General features: G+C 36.0%; 2 long non-coding RNA genes across 4 annotated transcripts in view; both read left to right on the top strand.

The window, feature by feature from the left end:
* Positions 1 to 2,056: 2,056 nt before the first annotated feature.
* The window catches only part of LOC107079138 (uncharacterized), a 41,520-nt gene continuing 15,630 nt past the window's right edge, over positions 2,057 to 27,946 (top strand). For both annotated transcript variants that reach the window (XR_001480098.2, XR_001480099.2), the window contains exons 1-3: positions 2,057 to 2,259; positions 4,036 to 4,083; positions 24,343 to 24,424. This is a non-coding gene — a long non-coding RNA (uncharacterized lncRNA). The remainder of the gene's footprint in view (positions 2,260 to 4,035; positions 4,084 to 24,342; positions 24,425 to 27,946) is intronic.
* Positions 16,349 to 17,314, top strand: LOC138242197 (uncharacterized). 2 transcript variants are annotated; one of them, XR_011191445.1, is made up of 2 exons: positions 16,349 to 16,829; positions 17,003 to 17,314. It is a non-coding gene; the product is annotated as an uncharacterized lncRNA (long non-coding RNA). The 2 variants fall into 2 exon arrangements; XR_011191446.1 differs by having other exon boundaries at positions 17,016 to 17,314.

Consider the following 27,946-nt stretch of genomic DNA (forward strand, 5'->3'; position numbering starts at 1 on the left):
CATTGACTAAATTCCCAGCCCAGTACTTTAAAGTAAAACTGTACCACTGAAGAAAATTCCCCGCAAATGTGTCAAATCAGATTATAACAAAATTGAACAGTTTGTTTTAAAATACTTTTAATTTCATAATAGGATGAAAAAAGAAAAGGTCTCACAACACTGGGGCCTTTCGTTCAAATTTGGACCTACTGTATCTGCATGGAGTTTGTATGCAATACCTGTGTTTGCATGGGTTTCCTCTGGGTGCTCCAGTTTCCTCTGACTGTCCAAAAACATACTGATAGGTTAATTGGCTTCTGGGAAAATTGTCCCTGTTGTGAGTGCGTTAGTTTCTGTGTGATCTATCAAAGATGTACCCTGCCTTGCAACCACTGGTTGCTGGGATAGGCGCGACCCTGAATTGGAGGTTAGAAAAGGAATGGATGGATGAAAGTAGAAACCAAAAAAAACCTGAGATTTAATTTAAAATAATTTAAATTTAGTTATCACTATTTTCAATCTTAAATAACATTTTTCTCCCGGACTACTTTCAGAAATACAGACTAAATTTAGTCTTACTGTACGACATACATAACTCGAAAGACATATAAACAAATTCAAATTCAACATTTGGATTCTGATGATATATAGTAGTTAGTAGATTTAAATGTCTTAACTGCACAATCTAGCTACCTAGAATTTTTTTAATTTAAAACTCTTAATTTTATTTCTGGAACACATTTACACATTTCAGACAGCTGTATTTTTAAACTCAGCTAGCAGAAAAAAAAATAAAAACTGATGTCTTACTTCAGGGTCACATGAAGGATACAAAACTAACAACAACAGGGACCCTGTTCCTTTAAACAGACAAGAAACGTATCAGAGAGCACAAGGAAATCAATACTGGCTATGAAAGAAATAACTGAGAAACAAAGTTCAAGGACAGTTGCTTTGCCAAATGTTTTAAACTTTTTAAATAGAATTTAATTTCCTGTGCTCCTTAGTTTAAACTCATCCAACTGAGGTAGCTCTCTGGCAACAACAAATCCACATTTTGTATCTATACCTTAATTAAACAATCTATCTGCCTACAGAAGTAATTAATCCACGAGTCTCAATTTTATGCTTGTGTTCATGTAAAAAAGATAGCGTTTGGCAATTCAATAATTCTTATGAGAAGTACATGAGAATCCTACGAAACAATAAAATACAAATTAAATGATTAAAACAGATTTCTCAAACTTCTTCACTATGCCACGTACTGTACTGCATATAGGGAGATACACAGTTGTCTCGGTCTTGTAATTCTACAATTAATTAAGACTTGGCATTCAGCAGAATGACTAACAAAATTGCAGGAGACATGGCATGCTCGTTGTCCTATTTTTCATCATCACAAACTTCTTACAGGCAATGCTCCTTTCTCTCTTTCACACTGGGGTGACAAAGGCAACTTCACTCATTCTGGAACCTGCAATTAGTATAACACACATTTTTGGGATCGCCTTTTTATACGTATGTTTCTGTTCTACAACAGATGCCAATGGTGTTCCCTGGGGTTGGCAGAGTTATCTGTATTCCCAATGCAAAGGGAATAAAATACAAAATGAATATAAGGGAACTGCTTTACTCTAATTTTTGGCTTAATACAGGATCAACTCTTGGCTGTGGTATTTGAAACGGGGACTTGAACATTGTACTATATATGTGGCCATTTTCTCAGACAATATTCTAGATAATATAAATCCTTCCTCTCTTTCCATCGTTATTTGACTCCTAGTAGAAGCTAGATTCCAGTGCCCTGTGTGCACTCTGTGTAGGAGACGCGGTGGGCATATCTTTATACATTTTGGGAATGTCCAGTAGTTAAGTTCTGGAAACAAGTCTGTTTTTCCATTAGTCTAAATAAGGATATTCCCTGTTCCCAGTGAGTTACCTTGCTGGACGGTGACTCTAATCTGGACCCCTCAGAGCGGCAGAAATGGACTTGGCTGGCTGGTCTGGCTGCAGTTTAACAGTTGTTGGCACTGTGAGGGAAACCTCCCACATTGCCTCGCTTGGCATCACTGGAACTTGTCCTGTCTTGATACTGTTTATAGGGGACTTCAGACTGCTTGCATTCAGTGGGGGGACATGGGAGGCTTGAAGTGCTGCTTCCAGCCCAAGCTTTGTTATGTGGGGGTTCCATTGTAGCAGCTGGGCTGTAAATTAAGATTCTTTAGAGAGAAATCGGCAACATTGAGGAAGATGGCCGAGAGGAGATTGTACTTTTATGAGGTGAGCATTTTATTATATTTTTATTGGGAAAATAAAGACAACAAAAACATGTCTAAAGAAGGAAGATACATAGGTGTCAAAAAACATGAATTCATTTTTGAACAGCAATAATAACCCCTCCATGTTTCATTTACATGGCAGCAGTTTAATAATTAGGCAGAATGAACATATGGCAGGTTGGTTTGTCTTGTGGGACTTCTATAACATTGTGTTGATTGTGGATTCCCAGGCCAAATCACAATGGTTTTCTGAACTAACGTTCACTGTGAATGTTGGGAAGAGCGAAATCACCGCCAGCAGAAATACTGCTGTGATCGAAGCTTCTCACGTCAGACCTCCTCTTAGATGGTAGCTGTCGGTAATGAGGTTCTGATTGCTGTGCTCCGTGTCACTTGGAGAATGCTGCTGAATGGAAATGCGAGCATGCTAACTAGGAAGGCTATTAAAAACAGCTTACAGAGAGCACATTTGTTTCAAGCTAAGAAAACTGGAAGCTGATAGGCTTCAAATCTTATATCATACTGCTTTTAGATTTTGAGACTGTAAAAAAAAATATAATTTCTGTAAAACAAGGTAAATTGCAAGCAGCTTCAAAGGAGAAATGCTGGCAGATACAGAGCTCAGTGCTTCGCATACTAAATGTATAATTCAGTGCTGGAAAACAAATAATGATTAAGATGAAAAAAAAACATTTTCGGAGAACCTTGAGTTCTGAAATTGTGCACAGCCAGATTTTGATTGAGGAGTCAATAAAAGAAACTTAAAAGATTTTGTAAAGCAAAGTGGTTAAAGATTTGTGTACAGAGTGAGGTGGGAAAAAATCAGCATCCAGCACACCTGGCAGGGATGGTTTTATCTTAATGAAAAGAAGCTCTGATGTCTCTCAGAATGACGGATGCCTGGGGTCATTTCATATAAATGTTGCTAGAGATTGATATATAATGAAGCAGTCTCAGAAGGATATTTTCTTGGACAGCACGCCCACATACGTATTAACAGTGTTTTGGAAATTATCTATTTTCAATGATTGCAGGATTTCAGTGCCAAGCAGAAGCTGCTTAAAAATATCCATGCCAAATCTGTACGCAATATAAGGGCATGAATTCCAGTTCCAGAGTTACTATACAACATGTACAGTATCACGGCATGAACATACAGTATATTAGTTTATTTAATTTACACATTTGAATAAAGAGGGAGAGAAGTCAAATAACTTCACAACACAAAATTAAAGGGAACTGTTTACTGTAGTGATGGGGAGGAATCAACTTAATCCATTTTACATATCGACTTGGTCTCCAAGGGTGAAGATTGAGTTCACTGCACTATTGCAAAGGATTAAGCCAGTAATTGTCTGTCCGATTCTGGCCTAATGAGGATTCCTGTATGCCACCAGAAACACCCATCTTCTCTCCAGTGGTAACTGTGATTAGTAGCAAGACATGCAGCTTAAAGTAAAGGTTACAGCATTCTTCCATGTAAATGAATTGTTAACAATATTGGAACCTTCAAACTTAAGGAAATGAAATGATTGCTTCCCATTGTATCTCTCCTGTTTTGCTGCTTAACGTCCTTTTCTTTGGTAATTTAGGAGCTACAGCCTGTTTTTTTGGCTATTGAAATCTTCTTGTAATGTTGCATTGATGTTTTTAAGTCCCAACCAATTAACTCAAAGATTAAAAGATGAATTGACTTTGAATCAATCAGATGTTAGGGTGTAAAATAGACACATCTGATTCAGATGAGTATTTTACCTAAAATGTTGTGTACTTCCAGATTGCCCAAACCACCCTTTGATTATCCAGTTCATCCTGACGAAACAAGGTGAGGCCTAGTAATGCCGAAAAGAAAACTGCTTCACGTAACCAAATGTTAAAACTTCATGGGCTTTATTTATTAAACACATCAAATTAAAACAAAAAAGTCAATATTTCTTTTGTACCCAAAGTCGAGATGCCTACATTATAGATTCACAGTACATTAACTATTTATAAGTATAATCTATGTAATCTATGTATGTATGACAATGTGGGTAATCAATGAAAAAGGCAAGCAGACGGCTAGGATAGTCAACAGAGTAGAATTTAAAATTGATGTTATATTTCAAAGTTATGTTACTAAATCAATGTTATCAAAGTTAGAACTGTACAATGTAGTAGGAAGATCTCATTAAGGACATTGTGTACAATATTGTTTATTACATTACATAAATGATACTGCTGCTCTGTAATAAGTCAATAAAAAAACAATCAGATGCACTCCCAGCCTTACAAGTAGAGTATATCTTACACTGACAGGATAAAAGGGCTGAACATTTTTAGCCCTGAGAGAGGTTAAGAAGTCTGCAAGAGAACCTGATTCATGTATTCAAAAAATGCATTCACAAAGTCAACTCGTTGGTCTTCAAAATATTCAGTGCAACACAAATCAGAGAACACAAGCTGAAACTGTAAGAAACTACTTTTACAACTGAGAACAGGAGGCACTTTGTCACACAAAAAAATAGTGGTGATTTGGAACAAGCTACCTAACTATATTGTTGAAACTGATACTTTGTCTTCTTTCGAGAAACAGCTAGATGAGAAACTGATCAATAATCTACTACAAACTAAACAAGTAAGATGGGTTTAATGGGCTCCTCTGGTTTGTAACATTTCTAATATTTGTATGGATATACTGTAATGCTGGAGGACTCAGGTGCTTGAATTATAATAAGCCAAGCATTTCAAATCAAGGACATGGGAGCACTTGAGGGTTTTCAGTGAATGTTTAGGGATCCCCAGAAAAAAAACCTTACCTAAAATCTTGCAGTATAGAATATCACTGGTCCTCTTGCGTCTGTATACAATATCTGCTTATTAATAGTAGTGTTATTTACAATATTTACTAACATATAGATGTGTATTGAAATTATTTTCTTGAAAAAGGCTGCATCAATCAGAAAATGTTGAGAACTCCCTGGGTTAAACTATATGCTTAACGACCAAAAATGTTCTTATTGAAAAAAAAAATGACAATCTCATTAACTTGATTATTATATTAATAAAAGAATGATAAAGATGAAAAATACAAATGACACATATAGCAAAGAATATGAAATTATTGTAGTCTTATCAAGCTGTACCTCTTGGTAATACTGTGAGAGGTGAAATTACTGTTTACTGAAAAGCTAATCTAATCATATTGCAGGAACTCACCTACTTTACATTACAAAGAGAAGCAACTGTGACTGGATAAGCTAATTATTTATCTGATATTTACAGCAGTGCTATTTTTCTCCAGTGTGGGGATGTGTTTTTTTATTACTGTATGTATTGCACTCAACACTGACTTTTAATAAGCTAAACCACAGTGAAAGCATGAAATTGGACTGGAAAAAAAATAGATGAAATATAGGAATGCCATTATCTTTTCCATTTAGATTTTATAAAGCAAAGTAAAATAAGTGACACTTGGAATAGGTAGTAGGATATCGTTTTCAGAACATTCCACCTCTTTTGACTTCTGACTAATATATTGCTGTATAAACAGGAAAAGTGCTGAGTCAATGTACGTTTTGCCAAGTCACATGTTTGTAAAGCGATTGATGTCTTCTCCTGAGACTGGTATGCAAAGGAACTTCTTGTGCTGGCATTATTTCTCATCCCCTTTACAAGTTTGTCTAAAGCTTGAAAAATAGTGGCCTGCCTTCAGTTCAAGCAGTACGAATGAATCATCTTGATGGGAGTTGATTGGACTTACAAGATAATATCAGATGTAACAGGCTGGGTGGCACAAAGATTAAGGTAAAAGGCTTACTATCGGGAGGTTACCTGTTCAATCTCCTGTATTGCCTCTGATCCACTGTGTGTTACTCTGAGCATTTTTCTAGAGCATTGCTCTGTCCTTTGGCTGAGAAGTAAAACTGTGGTCCTATTGCAAACACTTCAACAAAAATAATTCAGCAGTATCTGTTTTGAAACTGTTTATTATACTATTCTACTATACTGTTCTTTTTGTATCCATGGCCTACAAAACAAAATGTTAAATGCTTTCCCCTGATAGACACTACAACAAAACAAAATCAGAAGCAAAGGCCTCTCTCATTAAAATACACTCTGATTTCCAGTAATTTACCCTGTTGTTTCTGTCTAGCTGTGGGCTGATGGTGCTTCCTGCACCAATTTTTCAGTGTTAAAATGGGCTCGAGACCTTTGTATATTATCCCCATCTACAACCTTTTAACAATGCAAACTCACTCTGTGGGCCTTTATTTTCACAGTGCAGTAAGTAAAGAACTAAGACAATTGGGAAGCAGAACATTTGCCACTTTATGCCCCTTTTACACTGACTTTGCTCAATCTGTTGTAATCAATATTTCCTTGTTTTTCAACATTCCACCTATTTGGTTAGGGAGCGTACCATACGGAGGTCAAAGATGAACACAAAGTGTAAAAAAACTAAAATCTGTGATGTTGTTCAGCTTCTGTGCTGGCTGGTTTACTTTTGTCAGCTCCACTGAATATAATTTTATAGCTGACAGATGGCTGCACAGCACGACATCCTGCAGGTCATCCAGATTTGCATATTAAAGCACTTTCTGGCTGTGTGAACTTCTTGAGTTTAGTTTGTTAATAATTATTCAAGTTTTTTTTCTCATGTCATAAAATAATTTAAATAAAAAAAACTTTCTTTATTTAATATTTTTTCCAGCTTTTAAAATTTACTTAAGAGCCAAAGAAAATTCAACATTTATGCTGAGATTTAAACTTTTTTTCCCCCGACAAGTCATCAAAAAAGCAGTCCTTACCGTTTGAAACTTTCCGTTTGAAACTGTAATTGTGTGATATTGACTATTTTCTTTTTTATATATACCAACAAGCAAACATCTAAAAGGCAAATTTCTTAAAAAACTTTAAAATAACCATGGAGCTATTCTAATTCTACTGTAGTTATATTATCTTGAAATTGCTCCATTGTTTGCATGCTCAAGCTCGCCCACAAATTGAGTTTATAACAGGAGTTTGGGTAGAAGGATAAATCTAAATTTAGAATCCAGGACTTTCCTTTGTGAATCTCTCTCACATCCCCCCTGGCACCCCATCTACCCCATTGTAGCAACACCGTTGGTCATTCCTAATGATAGTGGGGGGGATTTGGGTAGCCTTATCTTCAATGCTGTGCTGCCATTCCCTCAGATATGTGAGTCTGCCAAATATGGCATTTATTAGGATGTAACTAAATTAGTGGATTAAGAGATATACAGTACAGTACAGATACACCATGTGCTACTCACTCTTTGCTTTCGTCGGGCAAAGGACACAGGTACTGTTTGTGGTATGTGCAAAGGTGTGGCTGGATTATCTGTATAACAGCAGGAAAGAACTGTAGTACAACAGTATTAGAGGATGACAATAGACAATAGGAGTAAGAAAAGTAAACCACTTTAATCAATACTTAAACTATAATAAATAAATGGTTACTTTTACAAAACATATGGTACTCTTAAGTCAGCATTAAATAACTAATCTATATTAAATAACAGAAGTATATTACAGTTACACTGAGTTTACTAACCCTAGATGACTGTGTTTTATCATGAGTTTACTATAATTCTATAATATTATAGTAATAAATTTCGAATTGTATCACTAATACATGTTGTTTGTGTGAATATATCACATTAAAGGGATTTCACAAAATTACTAAATATTTGGTTCCAGTTTAATATTTTGGTATTTTGCAAGATCCCTGGTTTCATGCCTTCACTGTAATGTGTAAAGATATATACTGTACATATATTGTACACACATACTGTACTGTAAACCTTTCATCTTTACTTTCTAAGTGACTCCACCTTGTTTATTACTGAATATACAAAAAGCTTTTCGAACTCAAGCTCTGAACCCGCGATTGGAAATTAAAGCAGTATAATTCTAATTTTCTTTTCCCGTGCAACCACTAACAAAGATTTTACGTTATAAGGCGTCTATGCCTTCCTGATGACTGATTGGATAAGAGTCTGTATAACAGAATAACACAAAAGGCTGAGGATGCAGCACGAATGTTGGTTTGGCATGTTGGTGGTTTGCGATTACACAGGCATTTTGAACTAGACAATAATATTTACAACGGACAAACATTCTAATCAGCTTCTGATTAAGTCTAGTCCTTATGTGGTCTTCAAGTGTGGTCTTCATGTCATGTCATAGCTTCATGTGCAATTGATCAAAATTGCATTGTACGGATTGTATGATTTAGGAGTATTCAGGAAAAAAACATGCACTACTGTATATTTCAAATAAGACTTTTGTATACTCATAAAAAGATGTTAGATGATGTAAATGCAAACCATATACACGTTTCACTCAAGTACTTTTTAAAAGTTTTCTCTTTTACATTTTTTTCTCATAAAATTGAACACCTCTTAAACAAACATCATAAACATACACATTTTACTCATCCCTTCCTATGAGAACAAATAAAAAAAAGTGTTACACTATGTGTTTGCAGAATTCAAAAGCTTTTTCAATTTATTATTAAAGAGCCTTTAGCAAACTAGAAGCTTCTAGATGCTTATAAATATTTCTTCAGAACTGAGCACTTTAAACTTGGGTGCTGCTATCAGCATTTTTTTGTTATTTCAATTACAAAAGGGATAGCAATAATTTATTGTGACCAGGCTCAAGTATGATTGAGGACGGCCATTGGCATTGCCAAGTGTATAATCTATATCAAGCTTTTTAGCTAACGTTTCAGTTCTGTCACACTTGCTGACATTCCTTGTAATAAACTTCGATTCAGTCCAAAATGGAGGTATTTGGAGCACTCCAAATCTTTCATGGGCCATGTGCTGCCAAACGAGATACAAAACCACAAATTAGAAGGTAAAATATAATGTACTTGAACCTCTAATTTGTCCACCTCAGATTGCTATCAGATGTAAGACTAAAAGTAACTAAAAAAAAGTTATGCTTTGGCCTTAGATGGAGAATTTGCTATACAATATTTTATTAATAATGAGGAATGATAGTCAGTTTCTACAATTCCTCAAATTATTTTTTTCCTGAATTTAACATTACCGCATCCTACTTAAGAATGTTAAGGTATGGTTTTGCAGAGTTACAAAAGAATGTAGGTTATGAAAAAGCTTATCTTGCTTAATATACATAAAGCTGTAATCCCATTTGTGTAATATACAATGTTTTTCATGATTTTTTTAACACATTTATCTAAAGATGTCATTATTTTATGCCTGTATCACATGATCCAGAGCAATACATGATTTTTCTTCCATTTTGAAAAAGAAGGTGCTTGTAGTATAATCTGTTTTAGATATTCTGTATTGCGTTAGTATTTTAACAAAGCCATCAGGAGTCTGGGGAAAGGTGAGACTTCACACATCTGTAACATAACCATGGTATTATACTGTAAGTTGTCAATATACTTTATATATACTGTATATATACACAGTGTAGCTGTGATTTTAATGTCATATAACAAGTCTAAAACATTTCAATATTCATATTGTTTAAGTACTAGAACACCAGTTAGCTGTTATTCAATTAAATTATGTATCTCATATTTATCGTATTACTGAGAATAGTTTTATTGACTTTCAATAGGTTGTCTCTCTATGCAGTAGGACTGAATTGGAAAAGTTTAAATCAGGCGCACACATTCATTTCTGCGAATCTAAATTAAAGTTATTCTGGTTAAATATGCCCATCATAAGGAGAAACTTACTCAATTTTCAAGATTGACATGCAATTTCTTCCATACTCAGAAGATTTATAACATTTATGTTTTGTGAATACATTTACATTTCTATTAAAAAACACTCAAAACAGCACTGTCATTTGAAGTATTAATTTTCAATTTGTCAGGGATGATAGAGTATATTCAAACATTCAATTTTCTAGTTTTTTTTAAAAACAAACCTCCTGAAGTAGGTATACAGTAACTGTGTCTGAACTGGGGCCCGTTTTCTTTTAAGTGGTTAAGGTTTCATACAATACAGTAACAGTACAGGATTCATGATGACATGTTTATATCTCTTTCTTCTGTTTCAAACCAACTGAGCAGATGTCTCCCTTTTAGGTAATGAGTTGTTAACTTTTCATCTTTTGATCTTTTAATAATATTATTCTTAAAAGAAAATATAAAAAGGACAGGCACACCATTTGAAATATCAAAGTGTAAATGTCACTAATGATTTCCCTCTTACGTTGAAGCAGATTAAATTAAACCTTGGTTGAAGGAGGACAAGAAAACTTTTCTATGAAAAGTTTGTAGATTTCTTATTTTAATGATACCCACTTTCTTTTATCTGAAAAAAAAAACACATTCTAATAGGCCTTAGAATTTTTCAGTGGACTGTAGGGAAAACTATATCAGAATCTGAAGATCATGCTTGCTCTAGTACTTTTGAACTCTTTCATAAAATTTTGAATGAGGACTATTAAAACTTCCTGGAGATAGTGACTGTGATATGATCCTTCAAAATATCATTTTGGAGTAATTTTGCTTCCGATACATGTTGACATTGCAGATCTCATTATAGGGCATATTTTTCAAATTCCACCCAAAGCATACAAAAGCTTAAAAATTCAATATGTTATCACAACTCTTATGATAATACAGCTATATTGATTTCCTCTGGGTTTTTCCCCTCTAAATCCAATTCAGTTTGTAGCTCCTGTATCAGGAGTATTTCTGTAAAGGAAGGGTATTCCTTGAAGATCTGAAAACTATAAGAAGCCAGTCATGGAATTTAATTTATTTTACAGCATACCTATTCAAACACATTGCCGCACCATGATCAGCAGGTCTAAATGAATGTCAGACAGTTAGTAACTGGAAATCCCCCCGATAGGAAGTGCAAGAATATTTGCAATGAGTTTATTATTTGGGGCAAACTGCAATTTTTTTTAACTGTAAACCTGACGTGGACTCATCCAATTATGCTTAGTTGATGTTTGAAAATTTCACAGTGACAGCTCTTATTCAATTATGGCCAGTTCTATATAGCTGTGGGCTCTGTTTATGGAATTTAAGCAGAACTGACATATGCATATAATAAAAACTACCTCCTCAGCAGCCTTCTATTTAAATTACAGCTCAAACAGATATATTATGTATGCCAACCACAGCTTGATGCTCAGACCAAATGCATGTTAGAAAGGATTAAAGGGAAATAAATGGATTTTTTCGAGGGTGTATTCAATCATTAATTCCAGCTCTGAAAATAATATAGAAAAATCCCCACCACATACTCAGTGGTACATGACTACAGGAGCATTGCTCATGCATTTCCTTTAATCATTTTAAACAATATCAAGTCACTTAAAATCAATGTAATTATAGTAAAATGTAACATGTTTTATTTTTATCTGCATGGATATACAGTATTTTAAAATGCAAAATGTTTGCAGCCCTGTGCAAAACAAATGTAGTGCTTCTTTGCTTTCCTGCAACCGACAGCCTCATCCTATCTCTCTTTAGTGAGACTGGCTTGTAGGATTTTCACTTCTAAATGTTTACATCTGTCGAGTCCCTCATTGCGGTACTGTGCACATTTTACCTACCACAGCACCGGGTTATGTAAAATAATCCCATTCTCCCTCTGCACTGATGCACGTCTCTCCCAGCCTTTCACCTCAGTTGATATGTTATCCCACTGGGGGGACTTTTATTGCACTGCCATTGGTGCTGCTTACATTCACAAACATTTTTCATTATTTTGCAGAGATTTGTATAACTGATTTTCAGCACTCTGAGAACTGCTGCATAGCATTGTCACTTTCATCACTATTAACATGTCACTATTTATCGCCAATGCCTAAATCAGTTTTTAGGTCTATGAACACTGTGCACAACATTGGAGCAGCATTCATTCATTCACTCACTGCTTCCCTTTCAGATTTCTGAACTTGACATTGACTATTTCTTGTCGATAAGCATAGAATGAGGGCACATCATCTTTCTGTGAGGAGTACTACGTCTTGGGCAAAAACCTGATAATACATCTATCTCAGAGGCAGATCTGCCATGGGGACAAAATATGTTTGTTGACCAAATCCAGCCAGTACATCAGAAATACAGAAGACAATTAACAACAAAAACACATCATTGAAGCTGGACAATTCCTCAGTGGCTAAAATAAACTATTGTTTTCAACATACTGTACTTTCCAGGCTTTGGCATGGACCAATTCAGTATGAAGAGCCCTATTCTTTACTATTGTGATCCAAAGAAGATTACAAACTCTAGCAATGTTTTTTCCCTGTAATTCAGCTTCATGTCTAGTCCATATCCGTATTCTCTTGGGTTCATTTCTCATCCATATACCTTTCTCCTACAGTTAACAAATATTCTTTCTAAGTAAGGAGTCCATATGTGCAATTCCAGCACAAATATAATTGTGAATCTGTGAATAAATCAGATGGAAAAACACCTTGAGAGACAGGGACACAAAGTTATTTTTGACAAAAAGAAAAAAAATAGATGATGCTTACACTGTGTCATAATTGGCAGTTCTAATATTGCAACGTGTTGCTAAAAGTATAGCTTTTGGTGATTGCAAATTATTTGGAGAATGTCAAAGTGATCATCAAAATGCTCCATCATCAAATTGTCTTGTATATGATTGCAGCATTTATGAGGAGCAATCAACACACACAAATCATACCAAAGGAATAGTCACATTTTTCTCAGTTTCATGTAACCAGCAACAGGAAATCAGAAGAAGGGATAAATGTTAAAGAAACATTTTGTATCTTAATATTCTAAAGCAAAATTGCAAAAATAAATGGATGGATAAAGTGCATTATTGATTATTTTGTATATCAGAATATTAAGCTCAATAATGTAATCTTCTAGTCAGAATGTTACACAGACCCTGCTATTTTAAAACTGCTTTTTATTATAAATTTAGATTGTTCAATAGTTTTAAAACTTTTGTTCCTTTAGTATGAACATATTATATCTGTCTAGGTTTACTACACTGCATCTTTTTTATAATTTTATGAAATTGTCTGTTCAATGAGTATCTTGCAAACATTTTTTTTATTTGTAGTCCTTTAATTTTAACACAGGTCTGCACTGTTGAGATGTTACCAGCAGTTTTATTTGATGTTCAGAGCTTGTAAGGATTAGTTTAGAATCTTAATGTATAGACAGGCCGAAAAATTAAATAAATGTAATAAAAGTCGAATACATTTTTCAGAAGGTGGAAAGTTTTTGTGCCTTTAAAATAGCTCCTAGTTATAACAAATATGTCTCCCTCTTTAAAACAACTTCAGGCCTTATTTAACTCCTGTTGTCTTTTACCGAGTCATTCCTTCACCTCAAATTACAGGAAGAGTCCTAGAACCCTGCCAATAGATATATCCATAATCCTTAATTCACTTTCATCCATTCATTACCAAAGAGTCACTTTTTTCTGGTATGGGAAAACATGCAAACACAAACATTTGACAAGAGACCAACAAAATCTATGTGAAATTTGAATTTCCCCCATATTTTATAAAAGTATATTTTTTTTTACATAGGATATAAAAATGTGTGCGTTAGCACTTTTGCCTTTCAGTTTCAGGGTCTAAGGTTCAATTTTGTTCTCATACTGTATGTCTGCATTTATATGCTTGTATTTATTCCTTGTGTTTCTGTCGATATTTGCTGGGTGCTCTCCTTTTTTCTGACCTCTCAAAGGCAAGCAAGTTACGTTTTACTGGCCATTCTAAACTGTCTCTTCCTCTGAGACCCTGGAATAGACAGTTACGTTCAGTTTTAGGGAAGTCATGTGTTCTCTCTCCCACTTTGTACCATCTGGAGCTTTGTGATAAGGGATAAACAGATGAAAATCTGTTCATACTGTATGGTCAATGGTCAATGTCCAATCATTAGATAAATCTATACATGTTGCATATACTGTGCATTTCAGATATTACTTGACATCTTAAGAAAGAAGTAACAGCTGCAGACTGGGGGTGGCCGATTTCAAGACTTAAAGAATTAAAGGGCTTTTTTACCACCTCAATCCATCCCCTTTATAATCTACCCCAATTCATCCCCTTTATGTTTCACACCACATGTCTTAATAGAGGCAATTACCTTCCCATTTTATTGAACTACTGCATTACACCAGAATAATCTGTGTGGGTATAATGACATTTTGATATGATTCCACTTGTCAGGACACTGACTCAATGTTCCCAAGTAAATTATGTGTATTCCTTTATTGGATGTCCTTCATATTTACATTGATCACTTTGACATACTTCAAAGCCAGCTGCCTGGATACCAATAATACAAGTTTGTTTTTTATGATTGTACCATCTAAGTTGTAATGTATTATAGTCTCGGTCATATATGCCCAACATGTAGTTATCTTCACACTTTGCTTTGTTAGCATTTCTCACATGTCTCAGTACCACTTGTACATCACATCTTAAATGAATACATCTATCTAACTGGTTCTTCCAATTCAGGGACATGGGGGGAAGCGAAGTCTATCCTGACAAGTAAGGTGGGGTACAACCTGGGCTGGAAGCCAGCTCATCACAAGGCACACACCAACACACACACCCATACCAGAGCCATTTTTCCCAGAAGCCAATTAACCTACCAGTATGTCATTGGACTGTGGAGGGAAACGCAGAGTACCAGGTAAAATCTCACTCAAACACAGGGAGAACATACAAACACCAGGCAGACAGCAGCCCAGGAACTGGACCCAGAGCCCCTGCACTGTGAAGCAGCAAAGCTAACCACTGTGCTGTCGTGCCACTCACACATTGATACATGTGACAGTGCAAAGTCACCTGCCTTTCACCAGCATTGGGTGCCTCAGCATCTTTTCTCAGTCAGTCTCAGTCCCCTTTAGTCTCCACTTATTTCTCTCAGCTCCCGTCTTATTGTTGATCTTGAAGAAGTCCATGGGGTTTACTATGTCAGTACCTTTGAGGAGTCTGCATACTTCAATCCCCCTTAAATGCTCTCAAAGTCTTCTCAAGTCAACAAGTTTCAGTTTGCGGTGGTTTATACCAATCCTTCCAATGCAGAGCACTTCATGTTTTCTAGACATCTTAAAAGGTTTAAGAAGGAGAGGGAGAAAATGTTCATTTAAAAAAAAGAAGCAAATTGCTCAATTAAGTAATTCAGACCTTGTACTGAAGGAAATCTTTATCCCTCGTGAATTTCAAGGAGCCCTTACCCATTCCATGTTGCTCTTACAGTAAGTAGTCGAGTTCCAGTTCAAACTTCCAGGACTTTTAAAAATGTTGAATTATGTGAGGTGTTGAAACCTAGTGAAATAGTTACATAGCCAGACTGTCATCTGGGAAGGGTAATCAAGTACAATTTAAGTTGTACCACTCTGCCTCTATGGAAACTGTCAATCTAGCCTGAATTGCTTCTTACTTTTACCTGAGGCATTTAGTCATTCTTGTCTTGATTCAGCCACACTGATGTGTTTTAATATCTATTCAGACTCAGGGTCAATTAAAGCCTACTTGGGAAACGGCACATACAATACAATACTGGAACTGTTCCATACATAACCAGAGTCAGCCTGTCTCTTGAAATATCAATAGCAATTAGCAAGTTGTTTATATGCAAATTGCCCGAAACACTCGAAATAACAATTTAGCTATATCTAATGCAAAGTGTAGTTCTTAAATGTTATGAGGGTGAAATAACTTACTTCTTCCGATAAGAAAATAAAAACAATAAACATATACCTTGAAGGTCTTTTCTTATCAGCAAAATAAGGTTAGTAAGTGCATTCTTTTAAGCAATTTATGTAAAAGTTATTAACAGAAATCACTTGGAGTTACCGTCTAATTAGCAGTGCGGCATGGTGGTCCGGACACTAGACTTGTAGCTAGATGGTTTTATTCCTGGACGGGGCACTCCTTTGTGGCATGACAAGAGAATGTGATCACTGTTGAGGCAGAGCCCTGGATTAATGGCGACGCGTTGCCTTAGTAACCACGGCTGTGCTGGCTAATTAAGAAACATGTAAAGGTTTATTCCATGCTGGAAAGAGAAGAAAAGTAACACAACGTTTCGGCTGTGGAGCCTTCTTCAGGCGCCATAAACTCCACAGCCGAAACGTTCCGTTTCTTTCTTCTCTTTTTAGCATGAAATTAACCTTTACTTATTCCTTTGCAGCCTACGCATGCTGACACAGCTACGTACTTGAACTACTTCTGGCTAATTAAGGACGAGTCCCAGTTGTGGGGGCCCTTTAAGAGCACATTTAAGCACCACCCCGGAGCGACGAGCAAACCCCAGTAAGAGGAGAACTTTCCAACGACAGCTCCAGAGGAGATTGTGGCGCTAGCGCAAAGCTGCATTTTTGCTTCATTTTATTTTCTATTTTCCTGTCCGATTTCTCCGGTTGAGAATTTCTATTTACTTTTTTGTTGTTTTTTGGGGGGGGGTTCGTTGTCCTCACGCCGGTGGCTCCACCCCTCAGATGGGGGCGTCGACTTTTATCGGTGTTCACCGCAGCTCCTCCCACTCCCACATTGCTATGCCTTGTTACACTCAGATCGCTTCAGTTAAATAGCCATTTTCATTAAAAGGTAAGTTTGACTTTGAATAAATTTTCAACCAGAAAAATTAATCCTAGCACTTCCTCAAAACATGGCATTGTATTGACTCTGCAGACCACACAGGATTGCTGGTAATGCCATAACCTTCCTGAGGGCTGTTTATACATTTATCATCTGACTTTGTGAATTGATTAAGTTAACAGTGTCGTTTTGCAGGCAACTTCAGAAGCTGGTGGAGATGCTGGAGAGCAAAGCACATCTGGTGCTGTGGGGAAAAAGAGGAGCAAGCTGTTGCTAGTGGATAGAGGACAGCTGTAGGCAGAGAAGAGCTTATCAATGCAGACCTACTGTAAAGAAGATTACTGCTACAGATGTTTAGGAAGTAGTGACTAGCTGTGCCAAAGACCAAAAAACTGACATGTCAAGGATTGGTCCTACATTCCAGTGTTTACTGACAACCACCTTGTCAAATTTAGACTGCGGCAGCTAAATAAATGATTAATTACCGCAAAGGATATGAGGAGCCTGTGCAAGAAGAAAATTATTTAGTGCCTCAAAACATTTGATGGAAGAACAAAGTAGATCAATACACATAATAACACAACTACTGTACATGTGTTTGAACAAGTTTTTTGCTGATTAAGTGCTTGGAGCATTCTTCTATATGTGAACCAACTAGTTTATGTTTTCACATGTTACTGTATGTTTTTATTTTTGGTTCTGTAGGCTGCACCTATCCCTCGTCCTCTGCAACATCATGTTAATATCGGTGAAGTAGTCTAGGACTGTTCCTAGTCATGAGCAGCAAAACTACTTTAAGTCATACACTCTGCTTCTGACTCTGAAGTTCACTCATTGCCCAGGACAACAAGGATTTAAGCAATCATGCACATGTGGAATTTTATAGTGCAATTGGCTATTTGCAACAATTTTTCTACGTTCATGAAGGTATGGTGAGTAGCATTAAATGAGAATTGTAGCCAATAGCATTTGTTGTATTTTAATGTCTCTGGGTATATTTTCATATTTATCACTGCACAGAAGTCAACAGTTTTTTTTATACAGACAGTTTGGCCTGTGAGGAATATAAAATGAAAAAAAAAATGATAAGGGAACTTCAAGTCACCCCCTGATAATCTTAAAGCTCTGGGTTTTAATAAAATTGTTTCCAGGAAATGAGATAAACAGAGATCCTGCAAAGATAGGATCAGTAAGTTCAGAATCTAAATGCTTCCTTGAGAAGTATGATTGGAAATAGGAACGGTCCCCAGGGAATGAAAGACAGCACATGGCTCCTGTGCTTTATTCACTTATTAAGTGACACTATGTAAAGCTCGAGTTGTACATTTGGCACAGTGTGTGTTTCATTAAACAGTACATGTGTGTAGACTGCGATATTGTACAGATCATCACAAAAGAGTATTTTCCCTGCAAACAGTTTGATCTGACAATACCAACTGACAGCACATCTATTTCTAACTGAAGTATGGAACAACCATGTTGTTTTAAGATCACAATCTGAGGAGAAGCACTGCACACAATGTACATCAGAAGAATTATTTATATATTGTTTTGAAGTTAATAAACCTTATTATTTTTTTTCTTAATAACAAAACATCAATAGCTCAACTACTTACATTTAAGGATATTTGTGTTTTATGTCCAGTTTGTATTGGTACTGTATCAATAATGAGCACTTTTCAGGGTGATATATGATTTTCTAAAGATATCGCCTAATCTTAGTTTTTTTTTTTCTATGCTGGGGGCAAATCCTACAATTTAATAAGCAAAAACAGTTAATATAAAATGTTCGTATTTTTTTCAACAGCATCAATTCAATTAATACGGCTTACCCGGTTTGTTTTTAGAGAGATCCTTTCATGGAATATAAGTACAGGTAATGATTAGAGTAGGCCTTTCAGTACATCAGCACTCATCATTTTTCTGTAAACTAATTGATTTTTTCACAGCATCCATCCTTAACTTGAAAGTTCCCACAATGTCTCTGCTTCCACTCCTGATAATCCATTTCATCCTGATAAAAAATGTTTTCTAAGTGTGAAATTGCCTTTTAACAAGTCTCCAGTTATACCCCCTTGTTTTGCTGTGGCTTGTAATTGATTCCCTTCAGAATTTTGAAAATCTTAATTAAGCTTTTATTTAAGCTTTTAATTTTTTACTGAGACTGAAAAGATGAGTTTTTTGACCCGTCAACATAACATCTCTTTATTCCCTTGGGATGTGTCTTGTTACTCTTCTCCAATGCTTCAATATCCTTTTTATAAACTGCAGACAAGAACAGTATGTACTACTTCAGATGCAGCCTGACTAGTGCAGTGCACTGTATGATTTCAGCATAAACTGTCTAAAATCTAACTAAGCATTTTGCCTTTTATTGTCTTCTGTGCATTGCATTGACACAGAGAAGGTACTACAACCTCTAACATTCTGACCATTTCACACACTGATGCAAATGGAACCAAATGAATCCAGAGATAAAATAAACAAGTCCATCCCCTACAAGTTTTGTAAATGTAATCATCTGATATCATCAAAGAACCACTGTATATAAAATTATACATGGTGGGCTCCTCTTATAGGTTTTGCTCTGTGATATTCAGCTTCAAATGAAATATGAGTCAGGCAGATATGCAGTCAGCAGTCAGGTTATAAAAAGTTCAAACCTGCAATGGGTCCCATATTCTGAACTTTTCCAATGCTAGCTAAAATGGAGATTGTTCATACTACGTAGAGCAAGAGAATAAACAAGAGTATCTTTTTTCTGACACTGTTACTTCTTTGGTCTATTTATTCATCTACTACTATGGGTCCTAGATGAATGAAAACATCATACTGCTCATAGCTTTAATAGACATTAGAGCACAGAGATTTAGGTGCTGACAGGCAAACCAAGTATAGGATGGGCTTGTCCTTGTCTTTATTGCCAGTATGCTGTACAATTGCTGTTAGACTGGTGATGCAGATGACAGAAAAAAGTCCTTAGTGGAATATAAAACACGATCAACTTCACTTAAGAAGATTATTCTTGTACACAAACATTTGCTGTGTAAAAGATAAAGCATGCTTCCATTTATCAAGTGACACTGCAATAAGATAACTTTAATGACATCTATTAACCACCAGGGGGCAGGGATTTTTTTCTGCAAAACTGCCTTTTCTTAGCACTTTGTGTGAAATGGGAAATAATTGGTTTGGAAGAGCCTAAAAAAGATCCAGAACACAATCACAAATAACAGGTTTTATGTTGAGTGCTGGATAAGTTTTGACCATAACAGCATTAAGAGACAGAGTGCTTTGCTGATTTTGCAAATCACAGAGTGAAAATACATTTGCAATGGTATTGTGCAGCATATTATACATTGCCATTTACTGCCAGAAAGATCATTCATGCATTTCCAGTTTCCAAACAGTGTGTTCCTTTAAAACATTTTCTTGGATTTGAAGAATTTCCCAGTAAAACATTGTGGTACATTTAATAGCAAGACTGAGGTTTCCACATCTATGATGATAAATTTGTGTTTATTCCCCTCACCCATCAAATGAAATTTCATTCCTTTCATTTCTTTCCCACTTTATGTTCAGAGAAAGTCGATCCCTTCTAGTTATTTTAATCAGTTAATAACCTCTTGGATGACTGTAATAAATTCTTCATGTTGCCGCAAATATTTGTTGCTAATCATCTTCTTAATTCTGCATGTTAGGTACACTTGTGTCTGAATTTTTGCATGTGTTACCTCAGAGGTATTCATACAACACACTACAGATGACCATTAAGTCAATCCCTCTGCAAGACAAAATAGGAGAAATTAGGTGAAATACCGTATACAGTTTTGAATAATTCCAATAATATACAAAAACCCCATTTATTAATTATGGTATATTGTATTGTTCTTCAAAAATAAATGCTTGCTGCATGATTCCGTCCATCTGTTTTCTACCCTCTTTGTCCAAAACACAGTCGTGGGGGAACCAGAGTCTCCCAAGAAACCCAAGACAAGATACACCCTGGACGGGCTCCCAGTACATAGCTGGACACGCACAGACATTCACACCAGGGCCAATTTTCCCAAAAGCCCATGAGCCTAACAGTATGTCTTTGGTCTGTGTGCGAAAACTGGGGCACCCATTGGAACCCCACAGGAACATGGGGAGAACATACAAACTCCACACAGACAGTACCGCAGGTATGGAATTGAACTGAGGGCCCCAGTGGCGTTGGGTGAAAATGCTAACCACTCCACACTGCACAACTGTGTGACCCTGGTAAAGATATTGTTTCTGGACAATTGTGTGTGAAAATAATAAATAATACAATGAGACACACTGACTAGAAGATAAATTGTAAAAGTGAATGAAAAAAAGAGAAGCTCATATATAGCTTTAATTTGTAACAATGGATGGGGGAGAAACAAATCTGGTCTTTAATAGTCAATTTGTTTTTCTCAGCTTTGAGGCAAATCAGGTGGGTTCCAGATAATGTCAAGCCTATTAGCTGTTTCTCAAAGAGAACAACCTCAGTCGGACTGAATGGCGCGTATAATTAATTGGCAAAGACAATACCGTTAATTGGAAGATTTAAACAGGGTGACAGTGCCACAGTCAAAAACACACATTTCCTGTCTCACGTTCTTCTTTTTAATTTCATTTAATGGAATTTGCAAGAGCAGAAATCAGTTTGCTTGCTTGGAACTGGAAAATAAACGATAAAGCTACAAAAACAGACTCCACTTAAAAACAGAGCCATTAATGGTGTGGAAAATGAACAATTCCCCATGTAGGCAAGTGCTTTGCCTTCCAATATCTTGAGGTCAGACATCTTCCACAAGGATATTTTTGTAAGTCATTGCTTATTTTAATCATTTTAAAAATAAATATTTGATTCCAGATCCATTCATTATGGAAGAGTTAAATATAGGCTTTTAGTGACTCTGAACTCATAATTTGTTATCCATACTTTTTTTTCTTCTTAAACCTAAGGGTTATAAGCAGTTTACAGAAAGTTTTTACTCTCATCTCTGGCTTTTTAAATGAATATATAATAAAAATTAACTGTTGGTTTAATGTCATCTGTGCCTTTTTCCACCCTCATTTTCAAGTCATGTTATCTTGCAAGTCCTGTCAAAACATTTCTATAGGAGACGTCCATAGAAATGTAAAGATATTAATACACATGGACTGCTTTTGACATGCTAAATCAGGAACACTACAGGCAGAGGTCAATGCCCCACAAAACAGGTCAATAATCCAGCAAAGTAATGTAGCCAGTCTTTGCTCCCTACTGGGAACTATACATGGCCTGAGGACAAACACGACATGATCACAAGTCCTTCAGCACTAAATATGCTGCATTTAAAGTGGTATTTACATAACAAATTCTCTAGAGGTCAGAGAAACTATAGATTGTATCAGTTGTTTATGTTTGGAGGCTTTAAAGTTTGGATAATATTTTCTCCACCAAATATATATATATATTGATGTCATGAAAACCATTAGGGTTATGTAAACCCACAATATACAGTATTATTTATAATAAGGAAACTGTATAACAGCCTTTAGACACTGAAGCCAAAAGTGGGATGAGTCAAAGGGATTTTTTTCTTTTTCTCTGTTGTTCGTATAAAAAGGCTTGGTGTAATGATGCACCTTTGATGGAGGATAAATAAGATGAGAGGACAAGATCAGTGGCACAGAAAATGAGCTGCCCCTTTACACTCCAAGAAAGTGTTACTCTCCCAGGTACACTTCAGGCACTTTTGTCATGTAATGAGTTGGGGGACGGAGGTAGTGGTAGCCATTATTGTCCCCAATGTGAAGAGACACTGTGCATCTTCAGTTCCCAGTGGTCTGTATTGGTCATTTTCAAGACTTTCTTTCTATCCAAATGGGAAAAAACTGTGAAAAAAAGTGAAAAAGAGTAACAATGTGTGACATAGAGCTAATGCTTTATCTATGTTTCTCTAGTACTTTGTGAAAAAGTGTGATACTGTACTTTTATTGGGTTGTGGGATGACAATCTGAAACTGATTAAAGTTGTGGAAATATTCTGGTTGTTTGACAAAACATGGCCATGTTTGCTTGGGTTAAATATTCTTCCTGAAAAAGAGCTGAATTCTTTAAAACTTTAAAGCTTGGGTATGCTTTTGGAAAAAAGGAGGTTTCCATTGCATTTTATACAATACCAATGTAATTTGTAAATAAAAATGTGGAACTACAGATCCTGAACACTGTAATAAAAAGGGACTCTTTTTGGAATGTATGGATGATTTTTGTAAAGAAAGACTTAATTTTGATATAATTTGCAATGGCATCCTATCATTAGGTCTGTGAGACTTCAATTTACACACAGTACAGTAGCGATTGATGCAAATGAAAATTGTAATACATTAATTCTGCAATATTTGAGCTTTATTCTTTCCTTGAAAACAGCTCATAAAGTAAAAACATATGTAATAGTTCATTGTATAGTGAGGGATTAGTGCTTTTTGGATTACATTCAGTTGTAATGCAGTCTACTGAGGGAAACACTACATGCTAGCTTCTATTGAGAACCTGAAGAAGTTTTTTTCACTCGGAGAACCAAAGTGTCAAAAGGTTGTATTTTTTCACTTCTGAAATGTGAATTAAACAAAATATGCAATAATGGTGTGGTACAGGAGATTATTTGTGTTCTGGTCAGTGTGGACAACATTCTAAGGTGTAAAGGAACACGAAAAGGTTTATTTTGTGCCGAAAAGAGAAGAATTAAACAGAACGTTTTGGTGTGACACCCGAAGAGTGCTCCACAGCCGAAACGTTGTGTTTCCTTTCTGCTCTTTTCAGCATGGAAATAAACCTTTACTTGTTTACGTGAATAAACCTTTACTTGTTTATTAACACGCTGATGCAGCTACTGTATCTACTTGAACATTTTAAGGTGTTAGAGTATGATCTATTAACATGTGTTACAGGGTAGTGTACCAGTCTATATACAGTATACAGTAAGTAAGAAGATTTGGATAATGATTGTGCAAACTGTTGATTGTGACCAACCAGCAGTTTTCAGGTGTTATGCAGTCATCCAAGTGAGGGAGGACATATTTTTTCTCATTTTTAACAGGCATACCAAAACATACCTTTATTTATGGGTTTTATTTCTAAGTTATTACTGTAAGTAAAGCTCTGAATTAGACTTCTTCAAAAAGCAGCTTTCCTACAAATGTAAAAAGTGAAATAGTACTTTTTAAACAGCCTCATGGCCTTATAGGACGGTTTTGCAGTACAACTGAGCCATTCGTCACAAGAAGAAGGTCACTTTTGGCAATTATAAAGTGAATAACTCTTCTTTAAATAAGTCTTGGAAAGCAAAAGTTTCTCCTAAGGTAATTGTACTTGGAAATATTGAATGTTTCAAGGATCTCCTCTGAATGAGTCTGAAGTAATAAATTTATAGAGTGTACATCCAGTACACACCAAATCACCTTCAAAAAAGTCCTTTGTAACTATTGCTAATAAATTGAAATGGCAGCAATATTGTTTTCTTCAGGACAGGATTAAAGGCCCTGATGAAAATGAAGTAGAAGACCTTGCAGGACTTTGAAGTTCATCTGAAAGGGCACTGTTAGCAGGTGAGTCTTTCTCTTCAAGACTCCTGATAAATGTTTTGCTTTAACCTTTACTGAAGGTGACATAAATCAGTTTCTTATGGTGAACTTACATTCCACCTTGAGAACACCTAGGCTTTATCAATATTAATGGATATCCTCCTTACTTAGCCAAAGCTATTTCACACTTGGTTAGCTAGGGTATGAGACTGTCTCCGGAGTTGTATATTTAGTGAAGTCTGCCTAAATATTTTCAGGAGCTCTGATTAGTATGCAAAAACTGCCACATATAGTTAAATACTATAATCTGTTACAAAAGTAATTTCTTTGCTTTTTCTTTATCGAGCATCTCTCAACGAATGTATCACTAAAGCATTTAAACTTTGCTTAAAGGATCTTAATTGGTAAATGTTCAATAAAGTACTAAGTCTTTTCCTTGGTGTTTGGTTTACAGGAGAGAGATTTTTTGCTGAGAGATCAACAAGATGGGAGTGTTTTTGTGATGAGTTTTAAAGGGTTTTGTATGATTCAAACTTTTGTGTACAAAATTGTGCAATTGTGTAAAAATTAATTGGAACCAAAATGGGATAGAGCACAAATGAAAGGGAGCATATTTTGTTGACAAGGCCAAGAATAATCCAATATGAAAATTCTCATTGCACTGAACTTTGGGAACTCTCTAAAAACCCGGCACTGCCCTTTCAAAAAGTGAAAAAAGAAAATCAAAGCTTTTCACATTTAAATCAATAGCATTTACATTGCTCTGTTATACAAAGGTTATATGCACACAAGCAGAATTACATAATTGCACATAGCAGACCGTTACTAAATGCCTATTTTTTATTCTTATTTTTAGTTTTTTTTTAACAAGAGACAGGTAAATCAAAGCAAGCTTCTCTTTCTCATAAAATAACATATTTCACATTAAAGCAAAATGGAAGCTAAATAATTCAACATGTAACTGTAACTCTTTAATAACTGCTACTTGACAAAGTTCTTTATGCATTTCCTCTTTTGCGGGCTGGTCGGTGTCATTAAGCTGGTTGGGTCGTTCTGTAACCTCTTTCAATGTGTGGCCAGCAGCCAACAGATACAGTATACTGTATATTCAGCATTCAGTTTCCCTCATTGAATGCAACATTAATGGCAGCTGCCTGGGTCCTAACTTTGAATTGGTAGATTCAGCCAGGAAGGCCAAATAATATACAGTATAAACTATAATTATGAAGGGATAGTTACAAATGTAAAGCATTACTTTCGTATTATTTGTCCAGATAACAAACTACTTGCAACCATGCTCAACGATATAAATGAATGAAAATACTGTAAAATGCAGGATATATCAGAAAACTAGGTAACAATATTCACAAAACATTTAAAAATATTTAACGTACATTAATATGTTAATGTTTCGAATCATCATTCATATGATTTTTAGTAAATAAGTGATCATATTTTTTCCCAATTGGACCTATCATATGTAGATAGTGAATACTTTGAATGAATACAGTGATTCATCAGAGATTCATTCATTTATAACTGCTTCAAACATTTGCAAGTTTGCAATAAATGGAATATTTTCACAAAAACTTTAAGTATCAATCCAAGAGTGACAAGAAAAAAAAGTTTTTGGGTCGATATCCATGTTTTGGGAGAAAATCCGAGTATTTTGATTGGCTCATAGTTTAATAAAAACAAGAACATGAAACCAGTGAAGCCATAAGAAAGGATGATAAAACTGGATAGCTCCTATTATCACATCCGTTTTTTGTGTTGCACAACCTACACCGTTTATGTTTAAGATATATCTTATAGCATTACATAAAACACCCTTAGGATCTAGCAGACCATGAAATAGAGTTTGCTAGGCTAAGCATTGAGCCAAGATCCAACAGAAATTCAATTTGACTGTCAAGATTTGAGGCAGTATAGATTTTATGCTTGTATGCCTACACCGCATAATGCCTTCAAGCAAAGGCATTAGTAAAGGGAAGTCAAGATTGCATGTAATTGTAAAAGCAAATCTACTTTGTTGCCATTTATTTCAGTTTCTAATTTCACAGAGTTTTGATCACCTTCTGTATAATACTTTAAGCAAGCTCCTTTATTTTCACCTGTTTGTAAAGCACAAATGAAGTGTTACTCAGTCAACATGCATTTCCTTCTGCATTATATGTTGCAGTTATAGCACAGCCAAATGTACTACTATGAAGGAGAAGGGCATGTGGAAGGAAAAGAAGAAGAGGATTTTATCAAGCCATGCTGATAGACAGTATTAGTGGAAGCATCCATCCATTCATTTTCTAATCGCTTTATCCAATACAGAGTTGCGAAGGAGCCAGAGCCGATCCCGGCAAGCAACAGGCACAACGCAGGATACACCCTGGGTGGAGTGCCTGTACATCACAGACACAAAGACAGAAACACGCTCACAGCAGACCACATTTTCCCAGAAGCCCATTTACCTGTATGTCTTAGGACTGTGGGAGTCAACCAGAGCACCTGGCACAAACCCACACAACCTCCACACAGATTGCACCCCAGGTCTGGAATTGAGTTCAGGACCCCAGCACTGCAAGGCAGAAATTTTGACCACTCCATCACCATGCTGCCTTAGTAGTAAGAAAACTTAATTAAAATATAATAAATGGCAATAACTCTACATAAGATTTTATGTGAAGGCTGAAAAAAGAAATCAATGGTTCTGGCATAAGCCCAACATCAACTCATCTTTCAGTGCTTTATTGTAATGTCATCAGAGATTAATTTCTAATTCCTTAAGTGATTACCAACAGTTCTCACTGAAGAAAGATAAGAAGCAAGAGAATGTCCAAGACACTGTGGACTGGAAAAGGTTTAGAAAGGTGGTTGGAAAAGAAGGTATAATTCTCCTTGGTTTGGGAAAATGGCACACAAGGTGCACTACAATGTTAAATATCTACAGTAATTTCCCCAACTGATGACTTCTGTACGGTCCAGTCTACGTGTTTTGAATCTTTGATGCTAATCACAGTTCACCTGACATCAAATAAAAACAAAACAGGAGTCACATTATTCCTCCATCTTCTTTCTCCTTATCCATATAAAAATAATAGTCTTCACAACACAATATTTTCGAGGACCTGTCATTTGCCACAGAAGAATGAGTTCACGATTAATGGTTTCTTTGCACATCATGGCTCACAGCGATGCCCTCTCTGCCCACATGTGGAGACTGAGGAAGGGCAGACAGGCTCACCTGACCCAGCCATTTCTTCCAATCTCTAATCTTCTCATGGGCTCCCAGCTCTGCAGCGACATGCTGGAGGTCAGCTCCAACTGGAGGAGTGACACGTTACTGACCAGCATCACAGCAAGCCTGCAGGCTTTTGTGATGTCGCAGATGCTGCTACTTTGCGAGGAACCAAGATAGCATTGGCCAGCTAATCCCAATTTTACCCCCAGCAGTGTTGTGCCAAATTGTGTGCTGCTGCTTGGAGAAACCTGGTCACAGTTGGTTAGTGACAGGACCTACAGTAACTTAGTACGTGTGAGGTCTGGATCACA

The sequence above is a fragment of the Lepisosteus oculatus genome, chromosome 13 (assembly GCF_040954835.1).
Source record: "Lepisosteus oculatus isolate fLepOcu1 chromosome 13, fLepOcu1.hap2, whole genome shotgun sequence".
NCBI lineage: Eukaryota > Metazoa > Chordata > Actinopteri > Semionotiformes > Lepisosteidae > Lepisosteus > Lepisosteus oculatus.